Source organism: Siphateles boraxobius, unplaced genomic scaffold, assembly GCF_051911475.1.
Source record: "Siphateles boraxobius isolate OS27281-9 unplaced genomic scaffold, OSU_SipBor_1 32, whole genome shotgun sequence".
Classification (NCBI taxonomy): domain Eukaryota; kingdom Metazoa; phylum Chordata; class Actinopteri; order Cypriniformes; family Leuciscidae; genus Siphateles; species Siphateles boraxobius.
The window spans coordinates 3,132,501-3,151,222 of NW_027508942.1; the positions used below are offsets into that span (position 1 = coordinate 3,132,501).

General features: G+C 37.2%; 1 protein-coding gene across 2 annotated transcripts in view; it reads left to right on the forward strand.

Annotated features, from left to right (window-relative positions):
• Positions 1 to 18,722, forward strand: part of b3gat1a (beta-1,3-glucuronyltransferase 1 (glucuronosyltransferase P) a) — a 95,256-nt gene that overhangs the window by 48,181 nt on the left and 28,353 nt on the right. For both annotated transcript variants that reach the window (XM_077194543.1, XM_077194544.1), the window contains exon 3: positions 17,097 to 17,214. The gene's annotated coding sequence lies outside the window, so the exon portion shown is untranslated. The remainder of the gene's footprint in view (positions 1 to 17,096; positions 17,215 to 18,722) is intronic.

Sequence of the window (18,722 nt, forward strand, 5' to 3'; positions counted from 1 at the left end):
CAAAAACTCTGTCCTTAAGTAAATAAGAACCAGACAGGAGAAGTGTTGATTTAAGTTATTTGATCTGTCCATGAGTCCGGTCCGTGTTATCATCCCACAGTTTTATCACTGTTAGGCAGATGTGAGCAGGCCTAGGAAGCCTAGCAACCCCTGACACATGGATAATTAATTTATATTTCTAGGGGGTAGACACTTAAGCCCATCCATTTGCATGCTCAGAGCAGTGTGTTAAGAGAAGAAACTAGCTTGTTTTCCAGAAGGCTTCTGTATTGTAGACACAATGAAGCGTTTGATTTGACATCCTTGCGCCTCAGCGGCCTTGCATGTTAAAATCCTCTCTCAATTTGGAACAGTACTTCATTTCTTAACCCATTCTGTGGAGCCTCAACGTTTTATAGAGAATAAAAATGTGCTTTCCTCTCTCAACCACACAACATGAGGGGTGGCATACATCCGCAAATTAATATCTATGAATAGGTTGTTCTTTATCTGCTCATTAAGAAATCAATAGGAAACATACACATTTGTGAAAAGAAGTCACCTTTGCTCCCGTGACTGATCTGATATCATCAGAAAATCCTCGTATCTTGCATGTGTTCAATTATAGCTGCTGCGATACTCCAAAGAGTCTACTTACAGCTGTGTGGGAGTGCGACGGATGTGTTCGCATTTGACTCAACCTCACGATTAAATCCATGAATGTCCAACACAGAGACTCAGACAAACCCATGGCATTGTGGCTTGTTTATGTGACATGATTTTAGCTTTTACATGGCTGCGAGTAATGCAAGTAAATGAGCAATAGAGTGTGTAGTAAATCCACACTTAATCTTTTTCTTTTTTTCATGTCTATTTTTCTGCTCTTTAAAGTAATCCCATCACTGCAGAGTGTTTCTAGTGTGTAGCATTTACCACAAGTACGTCCATATGGCGTTTACATGCTCCTAGCCTGTTTGCACGCAGCTGCTAAACTATGCAAATAGCAACAAAAACTCAAACTCAACACATCTTATATGCATAGAAATGAATGCACAGTAAATGTGTGTGAAGTAAGATGGGAGAAATAAATGGGAAGAGGGGAGGTGAGGACATGACTATAAAAGACATTGCCTAGGCTAGTACATACTAATATGGGTAGCACTTTAGAATACTGTTCCTTTATTAATAAATAACTACAGAAGAACAAATAACACTGTTGAATGCAGTGGTTCACTATTAGGTTTTTTCATCAAATTTTAATTCTTACGCCTAATTTCAGCTCAGAATTTTTCGAAAAGACACTTGAGTCCTAAAGAGCTCATGAAGCAAATTCGACAAGGAATGCTAATTAGCATTTTATTTAATAAGGGAATTGTAGGCTCTCCAAAAAGCTATGGAAAAACAGCACCGGTGGAGAACTTCTGTTACAGTACGATGGGCCCCAAGGAGGACCAGAGGGAGGAGGAGAACCTTCGCTACTGAAAAATACAAATCCAGATTTCCACAATCCTCTGTGGGGATTTGCAAGATGGATGCCTAACTTTTTACAAGTTGGAAGCCCTGAGGCGGTACACAATAGTGGTCCTCCCTAAGTGATATGGTAGATCTGTTTTAGAACAGCATAGAAACAAATAAAAACATATGTTGTTGTTGATATGCAAGTTATATAATGCCCACAATCTGCACAGTATATGGTATGCAAGATTTACTGCAAACCCTAATGCTCCAAATAATTAATTGGGTTCAGGGTAAACTTAAATTAAACCAATTAGTTCAATCAAATCAACTTTTATGAGTATTTAGAAATTTCTTTTTATTTTGAGTTCACAAAACTGACACATTTTAAGTAATCTGAATTGTTTCATTGTTTTGAGTTTTATGAACTGGTTTGTTTTCATTTGCGATCAAAGCATTGTGTTACCAATTAGCAAGTAAGCATTTACTGAAATAGCTAGTTAAAGCTAGCCAAGTTTCCACTACTAAAAATATTTAAATTGAGATTACATAATGAATCTCATCATGATTACATAATAAGTTAAAAGTATGAATTAGCTTACTCAAATATTTCAAGTTAAGAGCAAAAAAAAATGTATGAGTACAAAAGAAAAATGTGCCAATTCTGCTTGAATTTCGTAACTTGAAAAATTGTATGTAACTGATTACCTCAAATTTTTTGAGTTTTGCAAATTTATTTGGATTTACAAGTGTTGGGCGATATGCTCCATTTTCATATCGTCCTATCGTCAGCCTGTGAGATCGGCGATTCACGATATTATCGTGAGGGGGCGGGGCTTACTTATTTGATTATTAACTTGATTATTTACTCATTAATTTGCTTGTTTTATTACTTCATTTTATACAAGACTATTTTTTTTATTTTGCTAGCAAAGGTGGAGTGTTTATTACTAGGCTAGATCAGGTTATTTCCCAGTATAGTGAGGTAAAAAAAAGATCCTAATCATTTGTGTATCTGACTCGAGTATTTCAACATGTCAGCGGGAAATTTACGGACACACATGATCCTCTCATGCCGTTACAGATGCAGCATTTTGACTGTACTTCTGCACGAGATGAAAACATGTTTTAATAATTTCTAAGGTCAAGTAAGAGTCAGATTTGCGATATATGTCCTCCCAGTGCTCTCTCTGTCTGGATGCACTTCACATATGCGCACTTCAATGAGCCCAAAGAACGCGGGTTCTTGTGTTTAAATGCCGTTAGAAATCGGAGTAAGGGGCAGAAATCTAGCTGAGTCGATCGGTTTATACTTTAACTTATGATTTGACTCCGATAAAGGAAAACAGGTTAATGCGTTTACATGCCCACATGCATTGTGAGTTAATCTGGTTAAGAACGTGCATGTAAACGCACTCATTCTCTGAAAGTTAAATTAGAAACTGACTGAGCTTTCGGCATCTGTCGCTGCATTGACGCCGCGTTCTCTAAGAGACGACGTTGGATATAACGGTATATATCTTAATTTACTGGCTTAATATTTCTCTTGTGGACCTATATGATGACAGTGAAAAAATGAGAAGAATATTTCTTGTTAAACAAGTGTTTGAAGCTGCTTTTGATTTTTACAGATGGCAGAGTCTTGCTGTGTTCGTGTACTAAAGACTGGCCTATATAATTTTAGTGATATTATTATTATAAATATTTAATTGTATTGTTTTTAGTGTTATTAGTGTCATTAAACATTTTGTTAATGTGCTATGGAAACAAAATACTGACGAACAACGATGCCGTTTTCATCCTGGATCTGTATAGGATATGCGTGCGTCTGTTAAAACAAGCATCCTTGACAATTTGTGAATGGATCACCTTGCAATTTAATTTTGATGTGGGATGTAGGCCTAGTTTTTTATTCTGTTTTAAAAACATTTTCTTAGAGGAGTCCTCATAAGCGCGTGTCGGTGTTGTCGCAAGTGTTAGGCTATGTGGTGATGTCGTTATGAATTTAGGCAAGGCAGATTAATTGTAGTTCCTAATATTAATTTAATAACAATATTAGCTTTATAATAATACTACTACTAATAATAATTTCATACGTTCATGGTAAAACGAGCCAATTATCGCATTGATATCGTATAAGGCATCTGCCATTGGCGAAATCTCAGACTATCGTCGATACACGATACTATCGTCTATCGGCACAACCCTATACAGTATAGCCCTTAACTTCTGTTAAGCATAGTTCACCCAAAAAATAAATGAAAATGCCTTCATATCATTCAATTTGGCAAACTATCCTTTTAAGTAACTAAATGTTAACTAGTCATTGTGTTGAATCCCAGTAACTCTTCACAAAGTCGGAAGCAGTAACATGTTAATTCACACATGAGCTTAAGGAAATCTTATTGGAACTTCGAAAAATTGAACATTGCTAAGTCAGGGATGAATTTTAATCTCACAGCACAAGAGCAATCAATCCTTCCTATTCAATCTCTCCTTCGGGGCTTGGAAATGAATTCAGCTCCGTTTCATGTATTTTATCCCTTTCTCAAATCAAACAGTCTGAAACGACAGCATTACAAGTGAGAGAAGTATTAACCTCTTTGCCTTTGTGGGTGGCTGTGTAGATCAGTGGTATAAGAACTACTACAGCCATATGAATGGCATGCTAGATTGATTCCTTGATGTGTGGGCCATTGTTTGTCATTATGAGTGTGCTTTGCTAGACTTAAGCTGTTTAGTTCTACAAGAACCTCAAGGCAGATTTACACTGTCTGGTCATGCAAGCATCCATCTCATCTCAGCCCAAACATATACGTCATCACTAGCTTTGCTCAGCAGAGTAAACTTCTGGCACTGTATCCTTAAGAATAAACATGAACACATTAAACAGGACATTTCGGAGGACAGGACAAAAGACGTTTATTACGCAGTACATTCAGTACAGACAATGTAGGATTTCTTTCGCTGTGGTGCTGAAGATTCAGCAGGAGGAAGTGCAGAAAAATGTTGCAGGAAACAGACACAGGCTTTTAACTTGATACATTGTTAAAAAAAAATATTACTTTTAAACATTAACAACAGGACCCAAATACACTCTACCGATGCCATTGAAAATATAGGCAAAGAGTATAAGTTCGATCTTATAATAATAATAATTGCTTTCAGGATTGTTAAAATATCAATCAACCACGATTAATCAGGGAAAATCAATATTGTTACTAAGTCCTACTCAAGCAAAATGATTCACGTGACATATGCCTACTGAATACGCTTCTAAATGTCTCTTTAATGATTTATGTTGTTGAATTGCACTATCACAATGTTTTTGCTGCTGTCCGCAACCATTTCACAACAGACTTGTGTCCAGTTATTTTTTACACCTCTTCTCTGTGCCTATTTTTATCTCACTTTAGCTATGTATCCTGTCTCTTATCTTCACTCTCTGCTTGTTCACTGCCATGAAGACACTTTTAGTTCTGCTACAGTGGGTTAAGAAGCCAGTCAGATGTCAGGTTTCTCTTGTGCTCTGAAGCATTGATACCGCACTTTCTGCTGTTGCCGATACCAAACATCCCAGTGTGTCAGCAGTTCTTTCCTTCTGTCATATTAATCTACCGCCGAGTACATTAAAATGTGACTTTGGAGTAAGCACTCAGTGTATTGCTGTCTGTAAAATGCCAGAAAAATGTTAGGAGGGAAGAGAAACCCTATCAGGTCAAAAGGAATGTCGGCTGTATTGCATTTCCTTGTTCAAGGACATAACCTCTACGGTAGAGGAACCACACGGTATAACTTGAGAACGTTCAGCACATCTGTATTAAGCCATTTTTTATTTACTACAGCCTGAGGATACATCGGGCTATTTAAAAATTACAAAGCACATTCAGATTTAAATTAAGATATATTACCAAACTAGAAAAATGACCAAATCTTCATAAATAAACCACAGATTTGAGTTTTAAACAACTACATTCTCACCTGAAAAACTCTAAAAACTAAATTTCGTGACAGTAAAAACAGTAGTATTTTTAATATTAGTAGTATTACGTGGGTTTTCCCCTCTTCAATTGACGCTTGCTGGTTAGTGCGAGATGGATTCTGGGATACCTGGCTGTCTCAAGTCACTTCTTGATGCATCCTCGATAAAAGGGGCGGATCAAGAACACATCCAGGGATTTGAACTGTACTTGGCTAGATGTGAACTTTGAATTGGAACAGTACTTGGGCAGCAACTGACCACGTTTCACAAGTCCACAAATACAGACTAGAATGCATATTGAGAAACGGCCACTATCTATATGGATGAGTCACTGAATTATTCACTCAACTGATTTGTTCAAAAGCACTGATCCTTTCAGGAACAAAATAAGTCACTGTCTTTATGAATGAGTCATTTAATCAATCATTCATCCAAGAACAGCGTTAAGTATTCTCTCAATTGTATTTTCTGTATATAACGGCTGCTGTCTGCAGTGCTTTCCACTTGACATATTTCAAAGAAATCATATCGTAAGTAACAGGGACAGTTTTACTTCCATATTTTGGAATGTGATGCCCACTTTTTATGGGATGTAATGATGTGGAAATTAATGCATCAAGTTCTAGTCAAATGAATCTGCAGTCCCTGGTGGGAGCGATGCTGGCATGCCTCCATCAGAGAACGCTTTTGTTCTTCATATCTATAGTACATATGCAGCACAGTGCATATTTATGACGCTTTGGCTGGATACTTCAGGGCCATTCTGAAGCCATAAGCAATCCAGAAGTAAACGAGATCTCTTTCTAGTCATCTTACAGATCCTTTATGCAGTTGTGTTTTCCAGCATCCCTGGACACAGAAAGGAATAGCAACATAGTCCATTTATGTCCATTCAGAGAATATCTACATTCATAAGCATATTTTGTAGCACACGTGTTCATTTAAATGTCTTTTAGTTAGTATCGTTGTCCATGTTTTAGCGAGTTCAACAGAGATGGTGCTAATGGCTGTATCATTACCTTGATCCTTAAGGGAGGTATCAATGTAAATCACTGTATTTGTGTGGCTTGCAGTGACACACCTACAGTTCAGAGCAAGCGACAGCAAGCTAAAGGACAAAATCACTCACATCATCAGTCTGAGTAATTATGCAATTAAGAGAGCAACAGAGTTGTATTGATGTTTGCATAGAAAATTGCATAGGGCACTTTGTGTTGCAGTATAAATTATTTCAATTAGTGCATGTCTCGCAATTCCTGTGCTTGATAATGACAAATGAGGAGAAGTCAGAAAATGTGTTCTTACCTCTCCTTATTATGGTAAATTCAGTTTGTTTATTTATCATTTGCTGGGTTAAAAATGTCTGGATTTGTTTTGTGTCATGATGATGATAAACTTTATAAACAAAATATCTACACTACCATTCAAAAATATGTTTTGAAAGAATTTTTTTTTTATTCAGCAAGGAAGCATTTAAAGGTACAATATGCAGGAATTTACGCCACCAGGGGTCGCTAACCTCTTACAATAACAAAGCCGTATATTGATGATGTATATTCCACATTAAGCGTAAGTATGGATCTTGTCGTCGAGCTGATGGATCTTTTATGGATGAGTGAATACATTGATGTTTTAACATGACTGTGGTGTGAAGCAGGGCACGATTGCTAGACGTACACCAGCGCCAACCGCAACGCGAGTCCCGCGGATAAAGGAATAAGGACATTTCATTCTACCGAACTACACGCAAGCGCTGAATTAATACACACACAGGTCAGTTTATTAGACGAATCAAACTTGTGTGTTGAATGTTGTTAGTTAGGTTGTGTGTTGGCTGTATGAGACTAGCAGTGGGCTAGATCAACATTAGAATAACATACAGATTAGTATGATAATGACAAATAACATTTATTAGTTTTATGTACATTTGCTCGCCTGTCTAATAAAGTACATGCAACACTCGCGTCTCTGTCAAGTCGAAGTTAGTCGCGGACGTGGAGCTCTCGGCATCTTGAAAGATGTTGATCTTCGTTTTAGTCCTCTTTTTGTCTCAAAGTCTGCTTGCCATGGTCCATAATGTTTAAACAAAACAACAAAAGCGTCAGCGTCTTGCTAGGCATAACGGCAATAACCCGGTTGTCCACGTCTGTCGCCATGTGACGCAGTGCGAGCGCAAACCTGGCGGAAACCGAGGCTAACACGGATATGACGCCATTGACTGGCGACTCCTCACCCCTGCTCACTCGTCCCGTTTCCTTGGTTAAAATCGCAATTTTCTCACGATTTACAAATAGTTGGAAACATTTGGGATATTGTAAGTAATCAACAAAACAAAATATATAACACTGGCCTAGTGGTTTTTGGATATTTTACTGCAAAAATCCTGCATATTGTACCTTTAATTGATCAAAAGAGTCAGTGAAGCCATTTTAATGTAAAATAAATGCTGTACAAAAAATTTCTGTCAAATTCATGCTATTCTTTTAAACCTTTCTATTCATCAAAGAATTCTGAAACGAGTATCACAATTTATGATGCTATATTAAATAATAGCAGCAATGTGGCAGAGTAAAAGATAAACAGAACAAGCAGCAATGAGTAACATACTGTATGCCACAAGACAACACGAACAAGACTAGCAAAGAATAGTCCTTTTATTAAACATGCAATTGACCTTCAGAGAGTGTGAACCTCCTGTCCAACTTCCAAAGGTCATGGAACTTATTATCTTGGATGATAAGAGATTCATGATGCTGTTCTAGAAAAAAAGTGTACAGTTCTCAAATGACTTTCAGCCTTGCAAATTTAGACTAACTTTCCTTATAGAGCAAGTACACGGTGTCCATGTTTATCTATGAATTTACCAGGAGGTATTTGAAAATAATTTGCTTCAGAAAGGAATAGGAAACTAAAAGGAATAGTTCACCCAAACAGGAAATTTAATTCACTTCATGTCGTTAAAAATCTGTATGGCTTTTTTTTTTGTGAAGAAAAATATAAAATGAAAGATAAATAAATAAATAATACAAACAAATCAACAAATGTACACTACATACATAAAATACAAATCAACAAATGTACACTACATACATAAAATGCATATTACAAGTCTTTATCATGAAGATGAGTAAATACATTTTCATTTCTGAGTTAACTTTTTCTTCAGTTTATTAATTAATTCCATTAAAAGGAAAAATGTCACACCTGGCCTAGTTTTAGATAGGAACATTCACCAATCCGCCTACTCCTTATTAAAATCCACACCAATTAGTCTCCATCTGGGGGGGGGGGGGGGGGGGGATAAAAAAAATCACACAAAAAACTTTTCTACCTCAGGTGATTTCCCTGTGGTTTAATTAGCAAAGATCAAATTCATAATTCTGCATTTATTTTCCAGCATGTCCATGTATATTATTGGAAGCTGTGACTCAGAAGAGTCCCAAGAGTGAGAATTCCTCAACATACCTCATTAGACGGCCTCCACACTTTGCTTTCTCCCAGTCTGACTAACTTTTGAGCTAGCAACTAAAAATATTGTGTGATCAGTGAACTGAAGATCAGTCCTGGAAGACCATTAACAACAGCCCCGTTCAGCTGAAAGTCTTTTAATAGGGAGAAATACACGGGATTGTGATTTAATGACCTTTGAATTTGTGATTAATTAAATACTTTGGTCATTAGCATACTAAAACGGTCAGACAGCCCACCTTCTTCAAAGGTTAAGATACAATGCGTATTGATATTCAGCGTATTTACAGCATCAGGAGTGTCTATTATAATGAAAATGATTTATAAAGGGGTATTACTGCACATACTGTATTTCTTTCACTTGAACAATGGTAAATGGATTTGTTTTCTTTCTCATGCTTTAAGTTCAAAACTCTTAAGTTTACTATTTAAAGCGACAATGTGTAGTTTTTTAGGTATTTTATTATCTAAAATCAATATTTTTATTCATAAATATGTCCTCAATGGTGTAAAAATACCTCTGCCAATTATCTGACTTATCCTCGTAAACGAAGAATTTATTATCTTTATATACATGTGACGGGTAGGTCCACGGAGGCTTCCATGTCGTTCCGCCATATTGAAAAACTATAATAGCAGAGAGGGTCAAAAAGTACTAGGCCAACGCGTTTCCACAACGCGTTTTCGTTCAGAGCCAGCGTCACGTCACTGAAAGCAGCAGAACCGGAGGAGCAGAGCAGTGAGAGGCGCTTGTCACTGCCCCGGCAAGTCAGTCAGTAATTCATACTTCAACATTCGTTTGTTCGTTGTGTCAAGTTTCAGTTTGTTTGAAATAACAAACCTGTTCACCCGAAGGAAAACTCGACGAAGTGCTATTAGAAGACATCCTGTCATAGCTTTTTGGTACATAACAGCTACCGTAGATGCAACACGCATTTGAAAAAGCGAGGCACTGGAGAGCACAATTTGTTTGAATGCAAAATACAATTTCACCGCTAGATGGGAGAAATTCCTACACCATGTACCTTTAAGTTTTTCAACAACACTATTATTCAAAATGGGGCAATGATTTCTGCAATTCGACAAAATTTGTGTTAAACTTTGATCTGCATTTTGGACCACAAACGTCTCATATGAAAAGCTAGCAGATTTACTTTAAAGAAGTCTAATTAGCAGAGACAACAAAAAAAATATCAGCTATATGGCAATAAATCAAACTATATTTATTGCTATATGGCAATAAATCAACTTTTTCTCAAATCAGTCCATTTTAAAGTATCTTATATATGAGTTTCTTGGTCTGTCAGAAACATTTTTTAAAGGCTCATATTTGGGAATATTCTGGGTTTAGCACAAGTTAAGCTCAGTCGACAGCACTTGTGGCATATGTTGCTTTAAACATTAAAATAATAAACCTTTCAATAATATAGCCACAAAATATAAATACTATGCATGTTAACATGATTATAGTGTGGAAGAATCACTTATTAACCTTTTCCCCAATTTTATAACTTTTTTGCCATGATAACGTAATGCTGTAAACCTAAAACGTGTTTAAGACTCAAAGTATAAGCTTCACATTTATGTTTTAAATTGGCCAGATTTACTTCCATTGCGCAACAAGTGGCTCATTGTAACCTTGATTTGCAAGAAAAAGTAAAAGAAAATGTCTTGGTGTTGATTCAGCTTATTTTGTATCGGACCCTGGAATGTTCGTATAAAAATGCTAATAAACATTAGGTTGATTAATGTTTGCTTTAGAGACTTCATAAATATCTCAAATCAACACAAGAGCCATCGTAACTAATCCACATCGGCCTGGGCACCAATTCCAGTTGCTTCTATCTCTGGCCTCAGCCGGAATTTTGTGGCTGGCCCTTCAGATTACAATCTGCAAACTGAAAATAAATGGAATAGTGGAAGGAGGACAGGTCTTGGTGCAGGTTCTCAATGTGACATGGCCAGCCTGAGGCTAGCCTTTGAATCTCTCGTCAGTGCTGAGCTAGTACGCTGAAGACAGGACTCTCACCATCAATCACATCTATCTCTGTGCAAATGGCTTAGACCTACTTCACTTACCCTTACTGGAAAAATACTCCCCTCTAAATCAAAGTGGGAATAGCATTCCCTCCATCTCCTTCTGGCTGATTAGGTTATTTAACAACACTGAGTGGAGCACAGCATACAGCCAATGCATACAAATGCAGAGATGTAAATCTGTGTACATAGCACTGACTATGAGCCATGACAGAGCTGTTCACTATGTCTGAGACTTATGATTAAAAGTTCAAGAACTTCAACCATTTGTAGACACAGACACACAGAGAAACTCAACCCTCTCAAATGACAATGTCTGATTAGACAGATCTGATTAAACAGACAGGCAGACAGAACGATAGAACGACAGACAGAATGATAGAACAACAGACATATCTAATGGCAGATAGAACGATAGAATGACAGAATGATAGAGAGACAGATATAATGATAGATGCAATGATAGAGACAGACAGAACGACAGATAGAATGACAGACAGATAGAACGATTGAGCAACCGTCAGACAGAACAAGACAGATAGAATGAAAGAATGACAGACATAAAACGATAGACGATAGATAGATAGACAGATAGAACGATAGTGACAGACAGATAGAACGGTAGAGTGATAGAATGAAAGAATGACAGACAGATAGAACGAGAGTGACAGACAGATAGAACGAAATAATGACAGACAGATAGAACGATAGACAGAAAGAACGAAGACAGATAGAACGATAGAGCGACAGACCGATAGAACGATAGACAGATAGAACGATAGAGCGACAGACCGATAGAACGATAGACAGATAGAACGATAGAGCGACAGACAGATAGAATGATACAGATAGAACGATATAGCGACAGACAAATAGAATGATAGACCAATAGAACGAAATAATGACACACAGATAGAACGATAGAACAATAGAGTGACAGACCGATAGAACGAAATAATGACAGACAGATAGAACGATAGAACGAAATAATGACAGACAGATAGAACGATAGAACGAAATAATGACAGACAGATAGAACAAAAGAATGACAGACAGAGCGAACAATAGACCGATAGAACGAAATAATGACAGACAGATAGAATGAAATAATGACAGACAGATAGAATGAAATAATGACAGACAGATAGAACGAAATAATGACAGACAGATAGATAGAATGATAGAGCGACAGACAGATAGAACGAAATAATGACAGACAGATAGAACGATAGAACGAAATAATGACAGACAGATAGAACGATAGAACGAAATAATGACAGACAGATAGAACAAAAGAATGACAGACACACAGAGCGAACAATAGACCGATAGAACGAAATAATGACAGACCGATAGAACGAAATAATGACAGACAGATAGAACGATATAATGACAGACAGATAGAACGATAGAGCGACTGAAAGATAGAACAAAATAATGACAGACAGAATGAAATAATGACAGACAGATAGAACGAAATAATGACAGACAGATAGAACGAAATAGTGACAGACAGATAGAATGAAATAATGTCAGACAGATAGAACGATATAATGAAAGACAGATAGAACGATATAATGACAGACAGATAGAACGATAGAGCGATAGACAGATAGAACGATAGAGCGATAGACAGATAGAATGAGACCGATAGAACGAAATAATAACAGAGAGATAGAACGATAGAGCGACAGACAGATAGAACGATAGAGCGATATACAGATAGAACGAGACCGATAGAACGAAAGAATGATAGACAGACAGAACGATAGAGTGACAGACAGATAGAACGATAGACAGATAATGTTAATTTGGAGGACAGTTACTGCCGTTGTCAAGCTTGCAGTTTTCACTCTTGCTCTTTGCTGAGATCATCAGGTAAATGGGCTTTGTGGATATCAATAATGACCTGTCAGGCCACCTTTCTTAGCAGCCTTCTAAGTCATTACTGGGACACGTACAGAGCAGGGGGCAGCGGTCAGGAAATGAGTGAATATTTAATCAGGGACAGAAAATGAGCCGGACGGGGTTTTAATATGTTCTGCTGTATTCTGTGCTCTCAGCTCTGGGAGTGCATTCCAATTAGCTCATTCAGTGGAGGCGCAGTAGAAACATCAGCATTCACCAAAAGATGCTTTATCAACTCCATCTTTCATTACTGAGATTAAAAATCCCTGGGCCATGTAACTCCAAATCCTCTTGTAAGTGACGGACACTGCTTACAAACTAAGTGGGAGGTTGACTGAGGTGAGTGACTCTAGCACCTCTGAGAGACCAGAACCAGGTTCTCATCACAACGGGATGGTAGTTATCGACCCGCAGGTGTTCGGTTTACAGCTGGTTAAGTGTGATTGTTGCATAACCTTGACAAGGCCACCCTGTCAGACCAGGATTGATTCTGATGTTTGTGATTCAGACCACGTTAATTAGCATTCTCACCCTGTTTTTTTTTTTTGTGGCATTTTCCACAATAAATAATTGTGTATAACCGCAAATAATATATATTTTTAAACTAAATCCTAAATACATCAGGCACAAAACTCTAACCGAATGCCGATTGGTTCTTCCAACAGCGTGGCACCAGCCAATCAGAAGTACTTCCAAATCCACGTAACCATATACACCCTAGCCTGCAATCGGAAAGCTTTTGTTATCCCTCCTCCTCCCCAGCACCACCTGTATGGGTTAAACCGTTTACTGCAGCAGCCTTTCCTTTGTTTGTTATTTTTGACTAGGCTGAACAATTTGTATTTGCTCAGCAGCAGCAAATCTCATCCGCCAAAATCAAGTCTTTGTATATGTCATGCCCAATGGTAATAAATGCTGGTTGAAATTTATCCACTCCAAGAGTAGTCAAAGCTGAACATAATGTCAACCAAGCAAATGCAGCTATTTTTAATCATGCATCCCTCCTACCACCTTAAAATAGTGGTTTTTGCTAGTCCCACCCACTTCAGATGCCATTTGACTGTATCTGTATGAGAATTAAAAGCAAACACTTTTGGAGTACCATAATATATTAAACTGATATTTAATTAATTGTAGAATTGAAATCGAAAAATCATTTTAATTTATTAACTGCAAACTGCAAAAATTTAATATTCCTGAAAGATTTTAACATCAAAGAAGTGGGTCTTTCCTCTTTCTACAGCATGACAAGTAAAATGTATATCTGGTTATAAATATAAATACAGCTAAATAGAGTTGCAAAATAAAATAAAACAGCCCTTTAGATATTTAATTTGACCTCCTGATGTTGACAATCAATATTTTCTGGAGGCTAAAGTGATAGTTGAAAGTGTTAGTTGATAGTTGAAAAATGAAAGTGTTGTCATCATTTACTCACCCTTATGTAGTTCCAAACCTTCATGAGTTTCTTTCTGCTGCGGAACACAACATTTTTTTAATATATGAAATAGACATATCAAAAGTTATCATTAAGGTTTTTATATCATCCTGGAGGGGTTTATATTTCAATAATGAATGACTGACTGACTGTTCATTATCCTACTTATTACATGATTACTTGGCAAATAAATAAATGATTATTTATAGGTGTTTATATATGATAGGTTGATTACCATTCATTTGGTTAGCAGTTCACACATTCACCTTCCAATGTATGGAGAGAAAAAAAGACACAGAGTGGTGCAGGGATGATGTCAAAACCTGGAAGACTAATTTGCAACTGGTTCACTCAAAATTTCCCTATGGCTTTTTAAAATGGGTAAAACATTTTTTTTTTTAAAGATCTAAAAAAAAAAAGCCTGTGGTAAACATAACTTGATGATACTTGGACGTTTGTTCGATAACATAAATTACACACTCATTTTGCAAAAAAAATTATAAATTCTGAAGCTGTTATGGTTTTTTGTTTTTTTTAAACCTACATTTCTAATAAGCTACTAGATAGGAAAGTTTGAGGTGTGAGTGTGTGCAGTTTACAGCATGGTATAACAAAACGTCCACGTATCGTCAAGTTATGTTAACCACAGAGCTCATTCTTTTTTCTTTTTTTAAAAAACATTATAAAAATCCATAGGAAAATTTTAAGGGAACCAGTGATGAAATAGTTTTTGGCGTCATCCCTCCAAAACTCTATTTCTCAAAATATGATATAAAGGTGAGTAAATGATTAAAGAAATTTCATTTTTGAAGTTTGTTACTTGAAATTTTCATTTGTGGACTATCCCTTTAAAGCACCCCTTCACTAACAACATTTTTTAAACAAAGAATAACATTTTTTTTTTTTTTCAGAAACCATTTTGTACCCTATTCATAAAAAGTGCCTTTTGCTCAACTTCCTCTGGTGAGAAGATAGGCTACTCATTCAGTGAACTGAATGTCTGTCTGTCTTTTCTTTGTCTTTTTGGGTCAGTTCAGTGCCCTAACCGCCTGGTCTGTGTGATTTCCAGGCGGCAGCATTATTTTAGTAAAACAGGCCTATTACATTGCTTACATTGCTTAAAAGACGAAGACTCTGGGACAGTCCCTGCACTTGATGAATCTATCGATCAACAGAAGGTGGACCGCATTTAAGTGTGCAATGCATAAACGGATTAAATATATATTACCTGATACTGATAGTTGCAGCTAAGAACAACCAAACAGATCAATGAAATTACTCTCAAATGCAAATGTCTGCATTGTTTTGATTAGGCCAATTCTTTGAATGACTATTATTAGACTTCATTGCTGCTCTCTGGAAAACAAGATTCTGATTATCCAACTGTGGCACTTGTTTATCGTTATTTTTGCATAATGACGCTAAAATGTAGGCCTATATAAGTCTTTCATCCCTGGCAACCATTCTCCAATAAGTCTCATATCACTCCATCTTCTCTTTCATCTCACATAATACATTTATTTCACTCATCAATATTTAATGGCCATTCATTTATTTATTTGCCAAGTAATCATGTAATAAGTAGGATAATGAACAGTCAGTCAGTCATTCATTATTGAAATATAAACCCCTCCAGGATGATATAAAAACCTTAATGATAACTTTTGATATGTCTATTTCATAGATTATATTATTTCTACTGAAAGGGGAAATTCTGAAATCCCTTGTCTCTTCAGTATATCTATATCCTTTTGAGTGATTTACATATATGGTTTACAATCAAGTTAATAATTAATGATCAATATTTTTCCTCAATGCATTATATGAGTGTGATTACCAAAAATGTTCTTTTCATGTATTTTTTAAATGTCTGGATTAAGGCTTCCAGAAATGAAATATGGACTTGTTTAAACGTGTCAATACATACATCTGTTCTTCAAGTTCACCCTGACAGCTATGGTCACAGGGGTCATTAACTAAGATTTGGTCACTTAGACTATGAATTTCAAAGTCTTTACTTTACTGTTAGATTAAAGTGTCCTCTCATTGAGAGAAAGAACATGTTACCTTAAAGGACAAGTTCGGTATTTTACACATAAAGCCCTGTTTTAAGATCGTTTCTGATGAAATAGAACGGTTAAGATTGAAATTTGGACACATGCTGCTGTCCCGAGAATTTTCGGTTTCTGTGTTAGCACCCCATTAGTGTGTGTGTGTGTGTTAGTATTCTTGGTTACAGGTTGGGGAACAACTGGCACTATAGGAGATTGACTTGTTTGAATCTAGTTTGAATTGACTTGTTTTTTGAAAACAAAAACCACAGTGGCTATGCTGCTCTCAAAAAATCAACTCTCTCTCCTCTTCAATTTTTCTGCCTCCAGAAAAGCTAAAAATACACTGTCGCTACTGCAGTCAACCAGCATTTGTGCTACAGCCTACACACACACAGACAGCCTTGGTTCAAGGCACAGCATCATCGTACCCAGCTTTCATGTGTGTGTCTGGATGGGTTTCAGTGATAATAGTTTCATAACGGATTTATTATTCTCCTAGGAAGAGGTTTGGCACAAAGGGCACCTGACAGCTAATTCATCTGTTCCTGTTATTGCAAATTTTACCACTGAGATTAAGGGAGACTGAGAGCAAACAAATGCCACTCCAAATGCAAAAGGATTCATTTATTAGCTCTGGGGGGCTTTACTAGATATTATTATTGTGATTTGGGACAAAGACACATTCATCACTGTAACAGTTGGACAAGAGGTGGAATAAGAACAACAAAATAATGGTTTCATCAACAATACCTTGTGGTTGTCTTCTCTGAAACAGGAACTTGGGAATGCAGCATGGGATGCTCTGGGAGCCAACAGCGTGGTGGATGACCTCCAGCATGCGGCCGTCACAGCTGGACCTCACGCTCGTGGCCATCCGCTGTTTCTAACTAAGGGTGAGAAGTTAATAAAAATAATACATTAATTTAGTTGATTTGTTTATAGTTTTTAGTAGTACAGGAACAGATAACATGAAACTCAAATAGACTATGAAGTGACTGTGCTTTTATGGTTTCAATTTAAGGATGACAACCAAAGCTGTTTTTAGGAGGATGACTAAGGGTACGTTTACACGGCAACGATATGCTTAAAACGGAGAAGTTTTTCCTTTGAGTTTTCCGCGTAGACGACACCATTGTCAAAACAATCCCCATTCACACGGATCCGCGTGAACGACTAAAAAACGCTGTATTCTGCTGCCAGGCCATTAGATGGCAATGAAACTCTATAGATTGACACGTAAAAAGCATGTGCCTGACGTCATTGTCTTCAGAGATTCGTGTTTTTGATGTTTACACAGAGACCGTTTTCAAAAAACGTGCACTTTGAAACCCGTTTTCAAAAGTTTGTGTTTTCAGGCACCAAACATGCCATTGTCGTGTAAACGAATGGCCAAAACACATTAAAAGTTTTTAGTTTTTAGTTGAAAACGGTGTTGTGTAAACAGCCCCTTAAAAGGTCAGTGGTGATAGGCAATCCATAGACAGTATAAGAAGTGGACAGAGCCATCTCATTGGAACTCAGTTGAGACAGTTGAAGCCCATTTTTAGCGATTTTTTTAGCACTTCCGTTCCTGACGCGCAGACTCAAACCGACTCAAACTAAGCTTGATGACGTGAGCAACCTGTCTGACAGACGTAAATCTTCTAGTAGCTGTGCGTGAAAATTGCCAACGTTAATCACTTGATATGTATTCACTTGCCACATAACGAATTATTTCCAAATCCCCAAAAACGTTGTTGAAATATTTTGTCCCGTTGCTTTTATGGACTCATTATCTATGGGCTTCTCCCTTGACGGGACGTCCCCCCGATTGCCTGCGAGCTTCTCCTCCTGTCTATACGGTAATGTCTCTATTGTGCGACAAAAAGTCGCGTGGTTATGACGCAATCGTTAGCCTGTTTTTAACAAAAACGGCTTCTACGGGGCCATAACGTAAGATACAAAGTAATGGAGCCTTTTACACATTTTCGTGTTTATTTTGAAATATATAATGGACAAATGAAGTCTTTGGACGCCTCAGATGTAAATTTATTCGCTGTCAAAGTGACGCCAAAATGAATGGGAGTCAATGGAATGCTAACAGCAGGTGAAGTTCTGCTACAATGGCGGCTCCCGCGAGGCTTCAACTTCCGGCTGATGGATTACCCCCTTGAGGCAATCAAATAAAAGAAGGCGGGGCTTACCGTTCACAGAAGAAGAGTTTGAATTCCAACGTCTGGCCATGTTCACACAGCAGCAGAATACGATTGTCAGTCCTGTATTTGAGTACTTAATACGGTTACGTTCAGACTAGTGATGGGAGAAATTAAGCTTTTCGAAACTTTCAATCAATTAAACCAATTACTTCGCAAAATAATTCACTGTTCGAAATGCGTGTGGCTATTATTGTTGGCTACTGACG